The following is a 22,163-nucleotide window of genomic DNA, read 5'->3' on the forward strand; positions in this document are numbered from 1 at the left end:
GATGAATCTGGCCAGCTGTTACATGAAGTAGCATTTTGGATTAGCATGGTCATGGGTGATATAGATCATTCCCTTCTATACTTTCTTCACAGTATTATACACACTAAAACGCATAGACCACGTGGTATTGCGCTCTGAAGTAGGAGAACAATCATTGGAGAGAAGGGCTTGACTAAGAGTTTTTAAGCTGAAGATAAAGATTTTGAGGTCTGATTAGTTGCCGGGGCTTTTAAATCTAATCAAGAATGATAGTTTAAATCTATCACACACACAGGCTATGGAAAACAAGCTGATGTGCCTAAATGCCACTACTGATGTATTAAATTGTCAAGGGACTGGGGGGGGGGTCTATATTGTATGATCAAAAGGTGTCTGAAAGAGTTAGATTATAATACTACTATTATAAGGTCTCGTAGGACTGCCTCACTTCTTGCCATTGGAATACATCCTCTATTGAAGTTTTCAGAGTATTTTCGGACCCTGACTGTACCACGATACAGAAGGGTTTTTATGCTGGCCTATCTGAATGCTTTTCCTTCACCAGTTACTACAGGAAGATACTCTGGTATAACCAGGACTCATTTCGAGGGGGAATGTGCAGGAACGCAGTTCTGGCAGTTCCCCAAAGAGGTCACATGTCAGATGGCCCCACTCACCTGACTCTCAACCATTTTGGGCCCGTTTTAGCCTGGATTGGGGCCAAAACGGCCCAGATCAGGCCTCTGATGGGTGGTGGATCACTCTCCCGCTCAGCAGCGGTCCTGACCATTTGGGGCCCCTTTTTGGCCATTTCCAGCCCCTTTTTGCCATTTTGGGCCCAATTTTGGCCCTGAATGGCCAGGACTGGGTCCAAAACAGCCAGGATAGGTGATGTCAGGGGGTGTGGCATATGCAAATCAGTTATGCTAATGACACACTTTTGGTGATGTCAAGGGGTGTGGCATATGCTGATGAATTATGCTAATTAGTTCCTCCAGCTCTTTTTCTACGAAATGACCCCCTGGGTATAACATTCCCAGAGAAATTCTGTGCCTGTGGATTAGAAGGAATTGATTCTATCAATCGGATCCTTCTTGAATGTTCTCAATTCTTAGACACTAGAAATGAGCCAATATTTCGTTTGATTGGAAAGAATCTAGTTTCCGGGAAGGCTAACAGGTTGCAAAATACAGCCCATTGGACTTTTAACCCTTTTTAATATTCTAGTTGTGTTTTCTGTTCAAGTCAATTGTGGGATGAACAGTAATGCAAGTAAGTAAGTACATCCACGCCAGAGACACACCCGTGCTCTCACTCGCAGCTGGATTAGCTGGCCACTTGTAATAGGGAATAGTGTTATCTAGATTAGATTTCTGTTTTTCTTCTGCTGCTACAACAATGCAAGCGAATGTGAATCAGCTTCAACAAAGGTAAGTTTTAGCTCTTGCCATATACTGGCTTGGAGAGTGTTTCAGTCACCACATGCGGTTCCTCACTTTCCTGGCTGTGCAACTTTACTGCGATAACTAACAAATATCCTCAACAGGACGGAAGCTGCATGCCACGTAAATGAAACCTAAGCATGATATATTCCTGCATTTTTCAGTTCTCAGAGATTCTAACAGGGTACTGGAAATTCAGGTTGCCAAAGACCCAAACCACAAATCAACTTGGTAGGAATTATGGGGTATTCTATACACTTAATTGCAAATTCACAGTTGCCAGCACAAAATTACTTGTCTGCTCATGTGTTTATTTGTCAAGCAAGCCCTGGGAGACTTATCTGTGTCTACAACCACTTTGAAGATGTACTTTAAAGTGACTAATTCTTTACTTTTTAAAAACAAACTGTTTAGCAAGTTCATAGTCAGAGTAAAACCATTTCTACGAAAGAGAGAGACCGGCCATTACTGTAAGGCACCGGGGGGGGGGGGTGTTCAAAGACCACTTGAAAATTAAATTCGTCTTCCGGTGGACAGCAAGGTGCCCTCAGAAATAGAAATTATTGGCGGGGGGGGGGGGGTCAGAATAAATGGATCACATCACAGTTAAGAAAGAGAAAGATTGCAGGAAGTAAAGGGACACCATGACCTACACTGTATTTGATTGATTGATTGATTGATTGATTGATTGATTGATTGATTGATTGATTGATTGATTGATTGATTGATTGATTGGATTTTTAGCCCGTCCGCACCTCAAGCAAGCTCAGGGCGGGTTACAATCATAGATAAATTACAACAAATAAAACCAGTAAAATACAACTCAGTACCGACATGGATTTCAACAGCTATAGAAATGATACAGACATTATATGATCTCTCTCTCTCTTTCTCTCTCTCTCTCTCTCACACACACACACACACACACACACACACGAGGGAGAGAGGGAGGGAGGGAAAGAGAGAGGAGGAAATGTCAGGGGAAACTCTTACAAGCACAGAATCACAGAAGGAATGAAGCGGAAAAGATACAGACATCACTAATGAGAGACATCTTGTCTGTTCAAAGCTGAAAGAAATCCTGTGAATTTCCCATGAAAAGGGAGAAGAGGCTTTAATTACTGAGAGAGACAAATACATACATACATTTATTTCAAAGCAGCTGTAGGGAAACCAGGTTAGAAACATTGCACTGGGGAATTGTGGGGGGGGGGGGGCGCTAAGCCTTTATCACCTAACCTCACCCCCGGATGCTGTTTGCCCTCTGGGGGAACATACAGGCACTTATACGTCTCCCCCCCCCATTTTAAATCATGCATACCCCAAAGATATTTTTCTTACAAGGAAAGCTGATAGGGTTGCCAGGTCCCCATACCTTCCTGACAAGAGATGAGGGGGGGACCTGGCACTTACCGGGAGATTCTTCACTCCCGGTGCTACCACACAATGATGTCACTTTGGGGAAGTGACATCATCACGCCGGCCACAGGCATGCTCTCACACTTCACGTTGCACCAATTCAGCCCATTTGGGGCTAAATGGGAGCTCACCTACAGCCAGCAGGATGACATTACTTTGGGAAGTGACATCGTCGTCCCTCATCATTGTCGTGCCCCATCTTACATGCCCAGGGTAATGCCGATTGCTACTTTGGGGTAAGAAAGCAATTTCCCCCAGGCCAGTTTGGCTGGAGATCCTGACAGTGTTTTGCCATCTTCTGGGCATGGAGCAGGGACCACTGGCGGTGGAAGGTGGAAGGTCGTTGTGAAAGTCCTGCACTGTGCAGGGGGTTGGACTAGATGACCCTGGAGGTCTCTTCCAACCCTATGACTCTATGATTCTATGGCTCTATGATTTTATGATGTGCATTTTCCCAAGTTATCTGTTGGTGGTGGGTGATCGCCGGGAGCCACCTTCTACCCATGGCCAGCATTGGCAGGCACCAGGGCAAACTCCCAGGAGATTGCACACCACCAGAGGGCAACTTGGAAACTCAGTTGCCCATCTTCAAATAGTGCCTGGAGATCTTGAAGAATTATAACTGATCTCTAGCTGACAGAGGTCAGTTCCCCTGGAGAAAATGGATCCTTTGGAGGGTGGACTGTGTGGCACTGGCATTATGCCCGGCTGAGGTCTTTCCCTTCCCCAACCCCACTCTCTCCAAGCTCCACCCCATCTTCTCCATGGGAACTGATTTCTGGAGTCTGGAGATCAGTGATAATTCTGGGAGATCTCCAGGCCTAGCCTTGCCAGCGCCCCTTGGGGGCGAAGGATGCCCCACCCCCAGCCTTTGTTCCCTGCTGCCTCTCACCTGGCCAGCGGGGGGAAGAAAGGTGCAGAAATATGGTGGTAGGAGCAAAGTGTGCTCCCTCGTGCTCTGGAGTGCCTCCTTGTGCACCCTCATCACGCTAGGAATAATGTCATTCCTGGCACCACACAGAAGTAATGGGCCATGCCAGGGCCCAACTGAGTGAAAAACAGCCCCCAATTTAGTGTTTGGGGCCAATTTTCACTCAGTTGGCTCCTGGCGTGACACATGATTTCCACGTCACAACAAGACTGTTATTCCTGGCACAATGCTGGGCACTCTGGAGTGTGCGTACGCTTTGCGCATGTGCAAGGTATGACTCCCCCCATGCCCCCACCCCTCCCAGTTGGGTCACCCAGGGACCTGGCAACTCTATCCAGGCCCCATCTGGAGGCTGGCAACCGTAGCACGTGGTGTGAAAAGATTCTGAAAAATTGTGAACACGTGGTCTCTTTAGTGCAATTTGCAGGAATTACACTGTACAGAGGGAGATTTTGTTTTCAAAGAGGATATTTATCTGACCTACGACTCATGAAAATGAGTCTTAAAATATTAAAGAATGTGGAAGTATTTGGTGGTGCTAAAGCTGGTGGGAACTGCACAAAGAGGATTATGCTTTTATCACTGCCTGGGTACTCTCAGAAGCAGCATTTCTTTCCGAAGCCTGCAGAGGAACATCAAAATCTAAACTGAGACTGGTTGCTGGAAACACAAGACCGTTCACCCCTTGAGACCTGCCTCAGAGTTTAATTAGACACAACAGGTGGCACAACATATCACACTGGCTCTGCCATGTATCCCTTTCTAACCCTCCCAAGCACTTGGAAAGGGATTTGCAGGGCTGGGGAGGGAGGGGGAGGGACTGCCTGCCATGGTACATTTCGGGAATGTGCTGAGGTTGATTTGACAAACACAAATATTAATTTTAAAAAAATGCAAGTACTGTTCCCTTCATTACAGAGCACTTCTGGTAACTTCTGGCAGGAAATCCCCTGCTCTCTACCGCCTCCCCGCAGCCACCACTTACCTGGTTGGCGGGGGGGGGGGGGAGGCAGGGGAACAGGTCTCCCAGGGTGCACTTCTGGTGCAATGTGACGACTTCACTCCCAGGAAGTCACTCGCAGGTGTAACGTCATTGCATAGGCCCTGGAAGTGCCCCTGCCCTTTGCACTGGGTCGATTTGGGTCCAGCTGATTTTTTAAGTGGGAGTGCTCCTAGGGCCTCTGCAATGACATCACTCCCAGAAGTGACATCATCATGGCGCGTCAGAAGCATGTGCTTTGCACATGCATGAGGGCATCCAGAAGGTATGTGCTAGGTTCTCCCCTTCCCACCGGGAGGATAAGGGGCCCTGGCAACCCTAGGCTTCCCCGCCCCCCATGTTAGCCCCAAATAGGCCTGACCTGGATAGCTCAGGCTAGCCCAATCTCATCCGATCTCAGATTGGCCTTGGTTAGTAATTCGATGGGAGGCCTCCAACGAAGACCAGGGTTGCAGAGGCAGGCAGTAGCAAACCTCCTGCTAGTCTCTTGCCTTGGAAATCCTAACAGGGATTGCCATAACTCAGCTATGACTTGATGGCACTTTCCACCACTACCAGCCACAAATATGTGTTTACACACGTGGTTGCAACTCCAGGAGGAAACATTATTTGGAATGCAGAAACAACAGGGAGGAAGACAGTTAAGCCCCCACTCCCAAACGCATACACTTCTGTATAATCAAATATCGCTCCTCACAATCAAAATCCATCCCCTCAATGGATAACTGATGTAACAAAATTTGGGATCATTTTATTTCTGAGAAATTATACGATAAAATCTATCAAATAGAACACTTCCCGCAAACTACAAATTTTATTGAGAAATAGTTCCCATTCTTTGATCTCATAGAAAATAATAATTCCTTACCTGGTCTAAAAGTCTTTAATATGTATATAAATGTATAAGCTATCTTTCATATTATCACTGGAAATGTAGGTATTGAGTCATCGAATTAGATATCATATTCGTACCTTTCCAGAAATTGTATATAGAGAACATGACTTCTTGTACTTTAGAAAGTTACATACGGTGTTATTGTTATATCTTGTTACATATTGTTTATTGTTATATCTTGTTACATATTGTTTATTGTTATCTGGTTGTAATTTTATGTGTTATACAGTTAGGTGTTAAACAGTTTTAATAAAAATTTTGGGGGGGGGTACCATTGGGTTTCATCACTGACATTTGTATGTAAAATCCTGACTGCTGGGAGTATACCGGTGAAGTCAAATGGAGCGCTATCATCCTCAAATGAAAGCGACTTCTCTAAGTCCTCCCCCTCTCCCCCCCACTAATCTAGTATTTGATCTCTGGGATTTCTCTGGAAATAGGTACGACATTTCAATCATAGCTCAAGATGGTAAACTAAAACATACCCAACATGATTTCCATTATGCTGGTGAGCTGTGTGTGAACGGCTGAAGGAAGACAGATATCCTGTTGAAATGTACATCCATACAAAACCGCTCTTGTTGATACTGGCTGTCTCTTTGAAGAACACGCCGCATCCCAGAGGTCAGTCAAAGATATTTCAAATTTGACAAGGATAAAGTAACAATAACCAGATGCAGTTGCTTAGCTAGTCAAATGTAAGAAAAGACAAGCAGGTAGATGTCAAGTGAAAAGATAACACTGAAGCAGTTATCATATATTAGAAGCTGCAAAGTTATGTGTTGGTCGTAATTCATCCTTAATGGGGGAAGCATGAAGGTATTATGATGACAATGGTGAAATAATTTAACAGAGATGTTCATAATTTTCTTATCCCTCTCCAGGACAATTCTATCCTGGATCTATAGACTCCCCTTTTGGTATGTTTAGCTGAGAGACTAGGAGCCAAGCTACAAGTGACGCCTTACACAGGTTGGACACTTGCCAGCTTACCTCAAGTTTTGATGGGAAATGTAGGCGTCCTGGTTTTACAGCTTGGCTCTCTATTACAGCTGCAAGACCAGGACGCCTACAGTTCCCACCAAAACTTGAGGGAAGCTGACAAGCGTCCAACCTGTGTCAGGCGTCTCTTGTAGCTTGGCTCTAGGACAGCTGTGTTTCTGGCCCACAGGCATCCTCTGTGATCTTGCAACTGTTCCCCTATCACCCTTGGAGTAAGCTGATCGAAAACCGTGTCCAGGCCTTGGGTATTAACCCTCATAATCTGAAAGAACAAGGGCCTTCAGCAGCTCTTTCTTCGATCTTAGGTTGTTTGAGTAATCTGGACTACAGAAGAACTATGATAAGAGCACGTAGAGTATGCTCACCGATATACCTGGGTCTAACATTGTTGCAATCTCTTCCAGCTTATCTTGATTTCCTGACAGTTCCATGTTATCGACTGAATGCCATCCCATCAGGAGAGTTGCTGGGACACTTAAATAAGGTTCCCTACTCTGCCAATGTGGCTCTGGCCAAATAGACACTCTTCAACGTTGTCTGTTTGAATGCAATATTCTAAATGTGGCAAGAGACAGCTGGATCAAGCCCTATATCCAGGACCCAGGAAGTATAGAGGATAATTTAAGGCTTCTTTTAGCAGGGGTGGATTTTAGTACTACTTTAGCAGTAGCCAAGTTTCTCTCCCAATTGGTTAAGGAAAAAACTTATTAAATTAATTTTTTTCATGCTATACAGATTATATATTAAGAACTTTTCCTTATAATTCTAATTCTAGGCCGTTTCCAGACGGCTTACCTGCCTCCGGAACATCACACCATCTTGCAGGGAAAATGCGAAATATCGCGTTTTCCCCGCAAGATGGCGCGACGTTCCGGAGGCAGGTACGCCGTCTGGAAACGGCCCTAGTGTGGCACTGCTCAGAGCCGAATAGGCTACATGAGCAGTATCATTAATGTAGTTAAATTTTTTTGAAAAAACTGTTCCCCTATATTTCTGGCCATATCGCTGGCAATGTGCCTATATAGTTCTTGTTGGTAGCAACCCCCTGTTCAGTTGTTATGATTCTGGCACTTCAGGTTCATGTAACAGGCGACTGTGCTATTCATCGCTTCACTTGAATAGGCAATGCCTATATTTTCCAGATTCAGTACCCATGTCCTTCAATCCTGGAGGAATGCCAAAAATCTAGCATCTCACTGCCCTCAAAAATCTGGATTTCTGATTGCATGGAAAACATGTTTTGCTCTACACACACAGACCACGCATATCAAGAGGACAGTGCATAGTGTACTCTCCCCTTACAGATCGTTGGATTGCCAAAATCGTAAATGACTGAACAGAACTTTTTGTAGACTGAGTCATCAGCAAACGCGATCATCATCACCTCTTGTTCTAACCCCTCCTGTCATGTAAACTGGAACTAATAAGGAACAGGGAAGAAGTTCTTCATGGCAGGAGACAGGTTCTATTTTGTTACAATCATATGTTGCAACTAGCAGCAACGCCCGTTGTGCGGAAAAAATACAACAGGCTCTAGAAAGGGGAGGGCGGGCAGGCAGGCATTCGCTCCTCCTCCATCACTGATTCCAGATGGTGAAGGAGGGGTGCGTGGGCATTGTCATCTGCTCCATGCCTGATCTGCGTGATTTCAGCCATGTGAAGGGGTGGTGGGCTTTGCTACCTGCTTCATGCCTGATACATGCCGGGTAAAGGGGGCTCATTGCCTCCTGTTCAGCTCCTGACTACAGCTGGGTGAAGAGGGGTAGGCATTGCCACCTCCTCTAAGCCTGATCCCAGCTGGGTGAAGGGGGGACAGGCATTGCCACCTGCTCTGCTCCTGATTCAGGCAGGTTGAAGGGGAGGCAGGCACTGCTGCATGCTTGGCTTCTGACTCCGGCAGGTTGAAGACAAGCTGGGCATTGCCGTCTGCTCAGTGGCTTGTTCTGGTAGGTTGAGGAGGGCGGGCATTGCCACCTGCTCTGCTCCTTATCCTGGTTGGGTGAAGGGAAGAAGGGCATTGCCTCCTGCTCTGCACCTGATCACAGCCAGGTGAAGGTGCGAGGTGGGCATTGCTACCTGCTCGACTCCTGATCCCAAATGGGTGATGGTGGGGGGGTGGACATTACCACCTGCTCCACCACTAATACCAATTAATTAACAAGGAAGATGTCCCAAATGAATCCAAGGAACGTAAGTCCAAAGGAGAAATCAATTCCCAAATGGGTCCAAGGAAGGTAAGTCCAAAGATGTAATCAATATAAAGTTCAGTAAACTTGTCTTTTGTTTCCAGGTGGAGTACAATCCAGAGGGCTGCACCAGAGCTGCCCACTGCACCCGACAGACAGCGCCAGCTGGATTCTGCTGTTTCGTAATAGTCACATCATCAGGGCCGATATTCAACCACCAACAACTTTAAAAGAACATACAGCAATGTATGTGTATTATTTTGAATTAACATGAACCACAAATTCATATAAACATGGAAAAACTTACCAACAGTCAAATGCAAATTCTCACAGCATACCAATAAAGACAGTCAATTTGCAAAGAATCTCAAACGAGTATCACATGGCATATTAGCACACTACAGAGATTTATTTGTGTTTGTCTTAACACTTAGAATGTGGTCTTGTCAGGAGCACTTCCTGGTTGATTCCTATAACTATATAACTAACTATATATTTGCCCGGTTCGCTCTGTCGTGCGCTAATATGCCACGTGATGCTCGTTTGAGATTCTTTGCAAATTGACTGTCTTTATTGGTATGCTGTGAGAATTTGCATTTGACTGTTGGTAAGTTTTTCCAACATGGCATGGAATTAGTCAGAGCTATACATTGCAGCCATCTGAAAAGAGATTTTGTCACCCAAACTCATTACATTTTCTTTCTTTTTTAAAAAAAACTCTTGCTATATCACCAAAAGATGATAAATCAGACTGTTTTTAAAATGTGTAGATTCTGTTGCTAAAACATTACCATCACAAGAAATACTGTCCACCAACCTGGCTATTCTGTCCTGAACCTACGTACTGTACTGAAGGACTTCTGTAAAAATTTTACACATATATTTATTTAATGTTTTTCTCCCTCCCCTCCTCCAAGGGGAACAGGTCAGCACACATGGTTCACTCTTCCTACATTTTATCTTCACAGTAGCCCTATGAGGTAGGTTAGGCCAAGAGAGAATAACTGGCTTAAAGTCCCCTGGTGAGCTTCATGATAGAATAGAGAAGCCAGGCCTCTGCCCTGGGAACTTTGGGGGTCAGGGAAAGGACAGATATAATGCGGCACTACATGTCAATATCACATCCAGGAGAAAACCTGGACATGACACCAGCACATCAGCTGACACTCTAGAAACTCTACAGAGCTTCTAGCAAGTTGGCTGCATCGTTTGTGTGTGTGTGTGTGTGTGTGTTTGTTTGTTTGTTTCTTTCTTTCGTTCTTTCTTTCTTTCTTTCTTTCTTTCTTTCTTTCTTTCTTTCTTTCTTTCTTTCTTTCCATGGGCCTCCAGCTCAGACCGAGGGTGAGTCCCATGTGAACGTGATAATTCAACAATTTGATGAAAAGACAGAGGAGACACATTGTTACTGTATAATGGATTTCTTTGCTTGGCTTGAAGTGTGTTCTCTTTTTTGCCGGTTTGTACAAAGGGGCCCCATTCCTCCAGTGGAGGTGGGGAATCCCCTGCTATTCCGCTCCCATTGCCTACCACCACTCCCCAAAGAGGAGGCGAAATTGACAGTCTTCAAGGAGGCAAAGATGAAATTGACAAAATCTCTGAGAAGCCGTCTTTGCTGGCTCTGTCTTTTTAAACTATGCTTCCCAGCTAACATTACATCTCCCTATAGTTGAGCGATGTAAGAGTGTTTCTACACAAGACATCTTACAGGGACACTCAAGTGAAAGATCTTACACTTATTCTCCCACTGTGGATACACACGCACTGCTAGGGAGACAGAGTACACTTGAATATAAGACCACAAAGAAAGTCAGTCAGTTGAGCATCCCTCTAGTAATAAATGACATTATTTTGAGCCAAAACACACGTTAAGAAAAACCTAGGTTCAGCACGTGTTCTCTTACCTCAAGGTTTGCCGGGATCTGTAGGAGTCCTGGAAGCTTAAAGTAGGCGTCCTGGAAGCTTAAAGATCTGTAAGGGTCCTGGAAGCTTAAAGTCCTGGAAGCTTAAAGGATCTCTAAGCGTCCTGGAAGCTTAAAGGCGTCCTGGAAGCTTAAAGCTTAAAATACAGGCGCCTGTATTTCCCTTTCCCTTTTTGCTGCTCTGTAAATGCTAAACTTTAAGCTTCCAGGACGCCTACAGATCCCAGCAAACCTTGAGGTAAGAGAACACGTGCTGAACCTAGGTTTTTCTTAACGTGTGTTTTGGCTCCATGGAAAGGAAAGAAACCAAGGGTAAGACTCAAAGTATTGCAAGATGATAAAAACTAAGGAGGATCAGCTGTTCCGAACATCAAATTGTATCATCAAGCAGCAACGTCAGTTGGGATAACAGATGGGATCACAAATCCAAGCAGTAGGCATATCAAATTGGAGACAGCAGATGCAAATTATTTATGGACAAAGAAATCATGCAAATCCATTCATAAACAAGATGGGACCCATATTATAAGGGATGGATTGCTTAAAATACGGTTCCAATACAGAAATAGATTGAGTCCACCAATTCTCAAAGAAGGCAGCAGGCTAAGAGCAAAAACACAATATGGATTATTAATATCTGAAGACTTGTTGCATCTTTTGGGGAAGATTTATAAAATACTACTGCAATACCATACAGAAATGGATAAGTCAAAACTTGTATGATAAAATGGATGCAAAATTTTGGGGAAACTATTCCGATGGACTTATGGGAAAATGTATGGACTAAGGACGTAAAACTTACAGACTTTCAGTTATTGAGAGAAAATTGGTATAAAATGTTCTTTAGATGGTACATTACTCCCAGAGACATTGCGAGAATCAGTAAAGGTTACAGCGGACATTGTTGGAAATGTCAGAATATGGACGCAACATTTTACCATATGTGGTGGACTCATGAAATCATTGGAATCATGAAAACATTGGATAAAGAAACACGAAGAGATGCAAAAGATTCACAAACTCAGATTTGAACTAAATCCGAAAAGTATGCTCTTAAATATTTTACCAATTAATGTGAGAAAAGAACAAGGAGATCTCTTCCGTTATATGGTGACGGCAGCAAGAGTACTATTTGCAGGAAAATGGAAAACTGATGCCTGTCCAGGTCTTCCAGAGTGGAGAAATAAGATTCATGAATACGCTTCAATGGCCAATTGACTACCTATTTACATAATAGCCCGTTAATTGAGTTCTGGAAAAAATGGAAGGATCTTTTTGATTATATCAATATCAATATCAATATCAATATCTTGATTATATTAATTGATACAGAAGCTCAGGGGGAGGGAGGGAAGGAAGGAAGGAAGGGGAACGAGAAATGTTATGTATTTAGGCTAAGGGAATTCAAATATGCAATGTTCTTTTTTATCAGATCAAAGTACTGTTTGTTTAACTCCCAAAACTATGACAGATGTATTGTTTACATACTTATTGTTTGTATAAGATTGTATAAGTCTCAACTTAATGTCTAATCTAGAATCTGTATATTCTTTTTACTATTCACTTACTTTACTATACTTTCTTTTCCTTTAAATAAAATTCTTTATTAAAAAATGTTGAGCGTCCCCCTGTAAGATGCCTCGTGTAGAGAGACCCTAAGATGCCTTGTGTAAAGAGACGCAATGTGTGGAGGGGTTGTGTGTAGAGATGGGCACAAACAGCAATACGAACAAAAAAAAAGCCACGAACAGCCCAATCTGCTGTTCGCGAATAAGCTGTTCGTGAGGCCCCATTCTAAATGAACAGGTGGTCGTTGCAAGCCTCGTTCATTGCTGTTTGTCAAGCCAGACACCAATCAATTCCCTTGGCAACTTAGGCCGGGATTGTCTGAACTCTGTCTGAACTCCTGCTGTTGCCATGGAAACCCCAATCTAAGCCCAATTTAGCTTGATAGGCAGGTCTTCCTTTCAAGTGTGGAGGTCCAAATTTGTTACAGCAAGGGAGCAAAGAGCAGGGGGGAGGGGGGCTCCCAGCTCTGACTTTGCAGACAGTGGAGAGACAGTTGCTGTTGGCATTTTGATAGAGAGACTGCATTGGAGCTTGAATTTTCTCTGTGTGTGGTGGGATAGGGATCTACCCCTTCAAGTTCCAGGGCTGCTGCCAGGCTCTGGGGCCAAGCTATTATTTATTATTGGTACCTTTCCTGGTGCCTGCTCAGGTCAGGTTTCTGGGAGTGGTGCAGTAGGGATCTTGACCAAACTTGGATGATGGCTGGAGGAGAGCCTGCTGGCCCCCATGAACAGCCAGCCACGAACACGTTCATGAACAGGGCCATGTTCGTGGTTGTTCGTGAGTCCCTGTTCGTGGATGGCAACGAACAACGAACATCATGTTCGGGTTTTTTTCTGTTCGTGCCCATCTCTAGTTGTGTGTACACAACTAGAGGTGACTTTAAAGGTTGTTTTTGGTTACCCAATGATGTCTGCAAAGGATGTCTGTTCTCACATTTCTCACCATTCTTGGGCAACCTAAAAGCCACCTACACCATTTTACTGCAGGTCCTCAATTCTTATATCTATTTTTATTTTATTTTTTTAGTTTTGAATCTGACTTTCTAGCCTGCTAAAGGCCTTCCCCCCTCATTCAGGCCATCAACACAGGTGCCTATGCATAGATATGCCAATGAATTATAGACTGTTTGTTTCTAACAACCAATGGGTGTACAACATCTGTCTGAGAAATTCTGCTAGTGTTATCAAAACTCTTTTAGTTTTGGCCTTACAATCGCTCAGCTTTTCATCTGAAGAGCAGTCTTCAAATTCACTTTTGATGGAAAGGCTACTTCATTCATAATACAAATTGATACGTCTTATGCTAAATTTGTTACACATTTTCCTGAATACTGTATATTACCTACAGTAGTTTCTTGAATTTTACCTTGTCACGAAGAAAGGACAGAAAATAAAAAAACCCAAACCTCTAGATGTGTACAGAGAAGACAATAAATAACTGCATTCATTGTGTTCATGATTGATCTTAATGAGTGCCTTTAAAAATTACCTCTAATCACAGATTTTTTTTCCCTGAAGGAAGCATACAAAGATTACTTGCACATTTCTGTCAGGCCTATCTTGCTTATTCCAGTCATTCATACCCTACCTCTCCAGATATTTACTTAGTATCTGATCTTTTCTTACAGAACATTTTAAAGTTGGTAATAGATTGTTCATGTTTTTCCCACCACCGCCACCAGACATTTGACGCAATTTGATACGTCAAGTGGAAACTAAAGCTGGAAAACGAAATAATTTCTTTAGGGAGCTTTCTTTTTATGATGGAACCTTAAAGATTATGGACTAAAGAGTTAAATAGACCTTTCCTGTCATATGCAGCATCCATAATCTTTAGGACTGCAGCACAATTTTTTGTCTTTAACTTAATGAAGTCCTACTTTAATTATCAGATTTAAAGGCTGCATTAATCCACCTTCAAACCTTACTGTAATGATTGGAATGAAAATAATAGGGTTGTTTCAAAGTGTGCAGGCAAAATGTGACCACTGAAATAATGAGACCAAAAAAAATGCATTAAAATGTATTTAAATAAGTAGACAGGTTGGCCAGAAGAACAGGAAGTAATTTAGGAAAGATTTATATCTGATTAAATTTCTGGCCTTCAGGACACAGAAAGCATCAAAATCTGGGCAATGTTTTGGGAAACAATGTATAATCCAACTAGCTTCCATCCAAGAAAAAAACTCTCTTTTATTGGTCTTCCTAGACATCTAGAAAACTACATAAAGGCAGGGCTTTTTTTCAGCGGGAACGCGGTGGAACGGAGTTCTGGCACCTCTTGAAAATACTCAGCAATAGCACGTGAAAATAATATTATTTCAAAGAATCCCGTGTGTTTCTCCCTCATTTCCCTCTTGAGAGTTCCACCACCACTTTTCCCAGAAAAAAAATCCCTGCATAAAGTTGTGAATGTCAGTAGCACTGACATCTAAGCCATAGCAGTGTAGTATTTAAGTTATAACACCATTGCTGTTTGTTGTGACAAAAGCACACATTTTTATAAGTGTTTTACATCATAAAACAAAAAAAGAAAAGTAGTTTTATAAGATCCCAGTCACAATACATGAATGAAACGTTCTTTACTGGTGCAATCATAACATGGTATTGAAATTATTGGCATCCTCTTCTATTTAAAAGTTGCTTGGCTGCAAAAAGAAAAAAAATGTGAGTGGAGAAGAGCAAGTAAACGGCCTGGTGCAGGCATCTCCCATTACATACAAATGGTCAGATGACTCACATAAAATCTGATGACCTCCCTAATAGCTCTTTAAGAAGAGAATAGAGAGAACTAATACCACGAACCATCCTCTGTTATCAAGAAGTAAAGTTGATCCTAATGTACTACCTACTGAAGATTATTACATTCCATTAAAAAAGCCTGAAACTGGATCCAGAAAGACCAGCTTTGGAGTACTTGCAATGGACAATGCTGTGGTCAGTCATAGAGCATGTGAAAAAATATTTTAACAACAAACGAACATTTCCAAATGTATGGAAAAAAGACAAACAGAAGGTCAATTCATGCCTTCCACCACAACTCGCACGTCAAATTACTCAGATTATAATTAGAAACTAGAACCAGTGTGAGGCAGGACAAAACTGCTCAATTCCTACTTTGCCGCTGTCTTCACTTGCAAGAGGAACTGTGCTCACCCTTGCAAAAAGGGAACTGTCATGCCTCAGGTGGGGTGAGCTACCTTACGCTGCCACCACTCTGGGATTTAGGGTCCCTTGGGAAGGCCCAGAGTACCCTCCCAACCCTTCTGACCTCCGTAGCTTGGTCAATAAACAGGCGTGAGGACCCAGCAGAGTAACAACAAACAAAAGGATTTATTTACAAGGAGGTCAGTTAATAAACAAACAAGCAAGGTGCATTAGCAACAATAGATTGGTGAAAGCAAAGTAAACAAAAGGTCCTAGCATGACTGAACTCACTGTCCTTCTGTCTACTAGGCCTGTTTTCTCACCCTACCTGGATGAGGGCCTCTCCTCCTAGCAGAAACCTCCTCTGGGCTGCTCCCTGGGAGAAAAAACGGAGGCTTTTCATCTCAGGCTTATATAGCACTAGCCCCCTGTGTTCTGGTTGGCCAAAAAAGGCACCAAAACGGCCCAGGGGCTCCTGGGAATTGTGGACAGGCCTACTCCCACTGCTAACAGGTTTCTGAGGCCTTGTTAGGCCTTCCTGGCACAGCCAGATCATGATAGGAACACATGAGGAAGAAAGGGGTCTGCAGCCTAGGATAGACATAGGGTGGTATGTAAACACCAGTCTTCTTGAAATGAAATCAAGTCCTCAAGGCCAGATGAATTGCACCCTGGGGCACTAAAGGAAGTTGCTGATGAAATTGTGGAGCCTCTGTCTATCATCTTTGAGAATCCTTGTGTTGGAAATACAATGTCTTGTGTACAGAAAAGAAAGAAGACACAGAACACCTGCAAGGGGCAGCGGGTCTGACAGTTAGATAGATGGCAGAGTGGGACCCTTCTTTCCTCCTCTCTTCTGTCCTTCCTGCATGTCTCCAGATTGATATTCTTAGGTTACTTCCTGCTTCTTCCAGGAAGTTCCCTCCTCCCTGTTTACTGAGGTAGTTAGTATCTCTTCTGTTTCTCTCTTTTCTGTCAAAGTTGTACTTCCAGAATAAACTCTCTTCATTCACTCCTTAATCAGACTCAAGATCATTCCCAAGATATACCAGAGCCGACACCTTGGAGGACAGGTGAGGTGCCAGAAGACTGGAAGTGGGCAAATGTTGTCCCTATCTTCAAGAAGGGGGGAAAGGAGGATCCAGGTAACTATCAACTAGTCAGCTTGATGTCCATACCTAGAAAAGCCTTGGAACACATCTTCAAATGTGGTCTTTTAGAAAAGACCACATTTAGAAAAGACAGTGAGTTCCTCAGGTATAAGTCACGTCAGATTAACCTTATCTCCTTTTTCGATTGTTACTACTTTGGTGGCTCAGGAGAAAGCTGTGCACATAGTTTATTTCAGCAAGGCTTTTGATGAGGTTCTGTATGATATTCTCATTGAGAAGTTGGTAAAATGCAGTTTGGATGCTGCACCTGTTAGGTAGATTTGTAATTGGTTGGCAGATCATACCCAAGATGCTTGTAAATGGTTCTTCATCCTCTTGGAGAGGAGTGACAAGTGGAGTGCCTCAGGGATCTGTCCTGGGCCCTGTGTTGTTAAAATTTGTCATAAATGACTTGGATGAAGGAATAGAGGGGAGACTCATTAAATTGGCAGATGATACTAAATTGGGAGGGTAGCAAATATAGCAGAAGATAGAATTAAGATTCCGGATGATCTTGACAGGCTGGAACACTGGCTAAAATGAACAAAATGAATTTCAGTATCGACAAATGTAAAGATCTGAATTTAGGCAGGAAAAAGCAAAGGCATACTTATAGGATAGGTGAGGCTTTTCTCAGTAGTACATGTGAAAAGGATCTAGGAGTCTTAGTAGACCATATACTGAGCATGAGTCAGCAGTGTGATGCAGGAGCTAAAAAGGCAAATGCAATTTTAGACTGTATCATCAGAAGTATAGTGTCCAGATCATATGAGGTGATAGTATCACTTTACTCTGTTCTGGTCAGATCTCACTTGTACTACTGTGTTCAGTTTGGGGCACTGCAGTTTAAGAAGGATGTTGACAAGCTGGAACATATCCAAACGAGGACAACAAAGATGGTTAGGGGTCTGGAGATTGGGTTGAAGGAGGCTGAAGGAGCTGGGTATGTTTAGCCTGGAGAGGAGGCGATTGAAAGGTGATATGATAGCCCTCTTCAAATATTTGAAGGGCTGTCACACAGGAGCAGAATTGTTTTCTGTTGCTCCAGTGGGTTGGACTAAAAACAATGGGTTAAAATTAAAGCAAAAGAGTTTGCAGCTAAACATTAGGAAGAACAGGCTTCCTTGGGAGGTGGTGGGCTCTCCTTCCTTGAAGGTATTTAAGAAGATGGCCACCTGAAAGCAATACCAAATCTTGAGTCTCAATATGTAGGTACACAGATCAGGAGAGGCAGGGCATGAAGGGATGAGCTGGTGATAGGTTCTCATGACCCAATTTGGGGTCAGGAAGCAATTTTCTTCCAGGCCATATTGGCCAGGGATCCTGGAGGTTTTTTGCCTTCCTCCAGGCATAGAGCATGGGTTGCTGGGGAAGGTGAGGGGAAGGAGAGAGCTGTGAATTTCCTGCATTGTCCTGAGGGCTGGACTAGATGACCCTTGGGGATACCTTCCAACTCTATGATCATTTCCACACACATTGAATAATGCACTTTCAATGCACTTTATCAATCCTTTGGAAGTGGATTTTTTGTTCCACACATGGAAAAGCAGTTCCAAATGTTCACTAAAGAGTATTGAAAGTGGATTATCCAACGTGTGTGGAAGCAGCCTATATTTCTCTCAGTGGAAAAACACATGATTAATTACCTGGGGATGTGCAAGAACAGGAATTTAAGCGCATTCCTCAATTCATGTTGGTGGACTTAACCTGTTTCTACATTGGAACCATATTCTTAATAGTCCATCCTTCAAAAAACGGGTACCATCTTGCTTTTGAATACTTTTTAATGATTTCTTAATTCATATGTAGTTCCTTCCTTGGAATGTATTGTCTCCAACTTTATATATCTTCTGTTCAGATTTATTTATTTATTTCAGATTTCTATTCTGCCCTCCCCGCGAGTAGGCTCAGGGCGGATAACAATATATTAAAATACAATTTAAAAAAATTCATGTACATTAAAAACAACACATTTAAAACAGGATGGTGGACGGTCTTCACAGGGAGGGTTAAGATTTATACACCCCTTTTTTCAGGCCGGCGGAGGCCCAGCCTCAGCCATATGCCTGGTGGAACAACTCTGTCTTGCAGGCCCGGCGGAAGGATAGTAGGTCCTGCCAGGCCCTGGTCTCAGCAGGCAGAGCATTCAACCAGGTCGGAGCCAGGACCAAAAAGGCCCTGGCTCTCGTCAAGGCTAGGCAGACCTCCTTGGGGCCAGGGACCACCAACAGCTGTTTGTCCCCTGATTGGAGTGTCCTCCGGGGAATATATGGGGAGAGACGGTCCTGTCTGATATCCAAACTAATGCAGCTGCTTGGTGGTACAGTTTGATAGTTGTCCTGAAGGGTGGTATATAAATTGAACGTTATTATTATTTTTAGAGGGCTTTAAAAGTCAACACCAGCACCGTGACTTGGACTAGGAAATAAATTGGAGCCAGTATCTATGGAAAAAAATTGAAGTGATGGGGTCCCTGCAACCCACTCCAATCAACATGCTGGCTGCAGCATTCTGAGCCCGTTGATGTTTCCAGATACTTTTCAGCCCCCGTGTAGAATCACTGCAGTAATCTAATCTACGTGTCACCATGTGACTTCAACAGATCTCCCTTACCAAGTGAAAAACCACCTACTGACATTTTTTCCTGTAGTGTTCTATGGAAAAGCCACCAAGCAACTACAAACTTATGAAATGCTATTTAATATCACAGTCATAGAACACCTTTGAGTGACAATTTCTATTCAGTAGAAAAGCCATCTGAATCAAAGATCTGGGAGTTAATGGCAACGTGTTATTTGTACAGAAGATGCCTCTTTGTCTATATGTCTATAAATATTTCTTCTTCCATCTTCTTGACTGGTTTTGTCATCACAATGAATCATCTTAGAAACGGAGCATAAACTGAATAGAAAACTTTCAGTTCATTGAGGCCCACAACATTCCTAGTCTCGTAACCAAGAGGATAGGTGACCGCCAGCAAAACACATGTTCCTCCCCTCTGAATTCTCTACTGTGGTTCACTTCAACTTTGGTATACCCTTGCAATTGCATTGGCCCATCTGCCACTCCTGTTTAATGCACACCAGATTCCCTTGTTGGTAAGCTCACTGCTTATTTTGGTTTCAAGCACTGAGCATAGGTAGAGGCGATTCTGATGCCTTAATTAAATCATGGATGGGAGGGGAAAGTTTGTGTGGGAGGAAGGAAAGGGAGGGAGAAAGGAACTCGGGAATTAATATGTCCCCAGTTTTCAAACAGTGGTTAGGATGAGGAATTTCAGAGTACTAATCTGCTTCAATATTGACAAGCGGTCTATACCTACTATCAAGCAAGATAGTAGGTATAGGCAGGGCTTTTTTTCAACAGGAACGCGGTGGAATGGAGTTCTGGAACCTCTTGAAAATGGTCACATGGCTGGTGGCCCCGCCCCCTGATCTCCAGACAGAGGGGAGTTTAGATTGCCTTCTGTGCTGCTTGGCAGTGTGGAGGGCAATCTAAACTCCCCTCTGTCTGGAGATCAGGGGGCGGGGCCACCGGCCATGTGACCATTTTCTCCGAGGGCAACCCATTGAGTTCCACCACCTCTTTTCCTAGAAAAAAAGCCCTGGGTATAGGGAAATTTTAAGTTCTTTAAAGATAGTCCTGCAATCCAATTCATACTAACTAGACGTACAATGTAATCGTAAGAAGAGTTACTCCATTCTCAGCCCATTGAGGGAGAGGAAAATTGTAGCTCTTTCCTTCTCTGACATTTTTTCACTAGACAAGGATCTCCTTGAGCTGTTTTTATCCCTGACAAGGGGGAAAATATACAGGTACCCATAAATTTATCCCCTAGTGGGGGAAAAAGCATTTCCAGCGTGGCTTTTTGCAACAAGAAAATGGCAGGGAAGTAAAGGGTTAATGTTTCCCAGCTGTTCTCCTCTTTAGCAAAAACCTCAGTAGCTGAGTTAGAAAAAAAAGTTGTTTAAAAATAAACAGGGAAGGGTAAGGAACATGTAGCCAAGTCCTGAATAAATTTACGTGCAAATATGTATCTGATTATTTGATTGGATGGTGCAAATAAGTATTTTCTATGCTATGTTCAAGTAGCAGGTAGGCATACCTACTCATGTGTTAATTAGAGATGGGTACAAACAGCAATATGAACAAAAAAAAGCCACGAACAGCCCAATCTGCTGTTCGTGAACAAGCTGTTCATGAGGCCCCATTCTAAACCAACAGGTGGTCATTGCAAGCCTCGTTCGTTGCTGTTCGTTGCTTTTCGTCAAGCCAGTCTGGCACCTGCAATCAATTCCCTTGGCAACTTAGGCAGGGATTGTCAGAAGTCTGTCTAAACTCCTGCTGTTGCCCTGGAAACCCCAATCTAAACCCAATTTAGTTTGATAGGCAGGTCTTCCTTTCAACCGTGGAGCTCCAATTTTGTTACAACAAGGGAGCAAAGAGCAGGGGGGAGGGGGGCTCCCAGCTCTGGTTTTGCAGACAGTTGGAGAGGGAGAGGGAGAGAGACAGTTGCTGTTGGCATTTTGATAGAGTGCATTGGGGCTTGAATTTTTTTTGTGTGTGGTGGGATAGGGATCTACCCCTTCAAGTTCCAGGGCTGCTGCCAGGCTCTAGGGCCAAGTTATTATTTATTATTGGTACCTTTCCTGGTGCCTGCTCAGGTCAGGTTTCTGGGAGTGATGCAGTAGGGATCTTGACCAAACTTGGATGATGGCTGGAGGAGAGCCTGCTGGCCCCCACAAACAGCCAACCATGAACATGTTCGTGAACAGGTCCATGTTCGTGTTGTTCGTGAGTCCCTGTTCATGGATAGCAACGAACAACGAACATCATGTTCGGGGTTTTTTCTGTTCATGCCCATCTCTAGTGTTAATTGCTTTGATTCCTCACTGGCCCTTTTGCCCTTCACTGCTTTTTAGTTATTTGCACATCTATCTTGAAAATGTGAAGAGAAGCACAGAATAAGAGAGACTCGTATTGGATAAGACCCCTCAGTTGTCCAATTTTCTTTAAACAAAATGCAAATGGGAGGTCTGGCTGGAGATACAGCAAGCAGAAAAGCTTTGTTTTAAAAAACAATGGCTAGTTTTCGATTCAACCTCCTCCCCTTTATATGTGAAATATATGTGTACTGAAATATGCCTTTTTTTCTCAATGAGAGCAAAGATTGCCATAAAGGCAACTTTTAGATCTGTATTTGACTCCACATGTATTTGAAAATGCAGCATTCATAAATAAAAATGTGAAGAGGTAAAGAAGGATGTCAGAGCAGATAGGATGCCTTGCATTTCTCCCCCATTCTGTGAGCTGTTGATGACTTATGTTTGTGGGTGTATCTGTGCACACGTTTCTGCGATACCCCCCTCCAGTATGTACTGTTCATCCTATGATGCACTATTCTAATGAAAAGAATATCATTAAGCAGCAGTGATAGACCTATCAGGGTATCACGGTCTATGTTATAATTAAATCCAGATAACACCAAGATATAACTTGCAAAAGATCTATTCACGTGAAA

Source organism: Eublepharis macularius, chromosome 2, assembly GCF_028583425.1.
Source record: "Eublepharis macularius isolate TG4126 chromosome 2, MPM_Emac_v1.0, whole genome shotgun sequence".
NCBI lineage: Eukaryota > Metazoa > Chordata > Lepidosauria > Squamata > Eublepharidae > Eublepharis > Eublepharis macularius.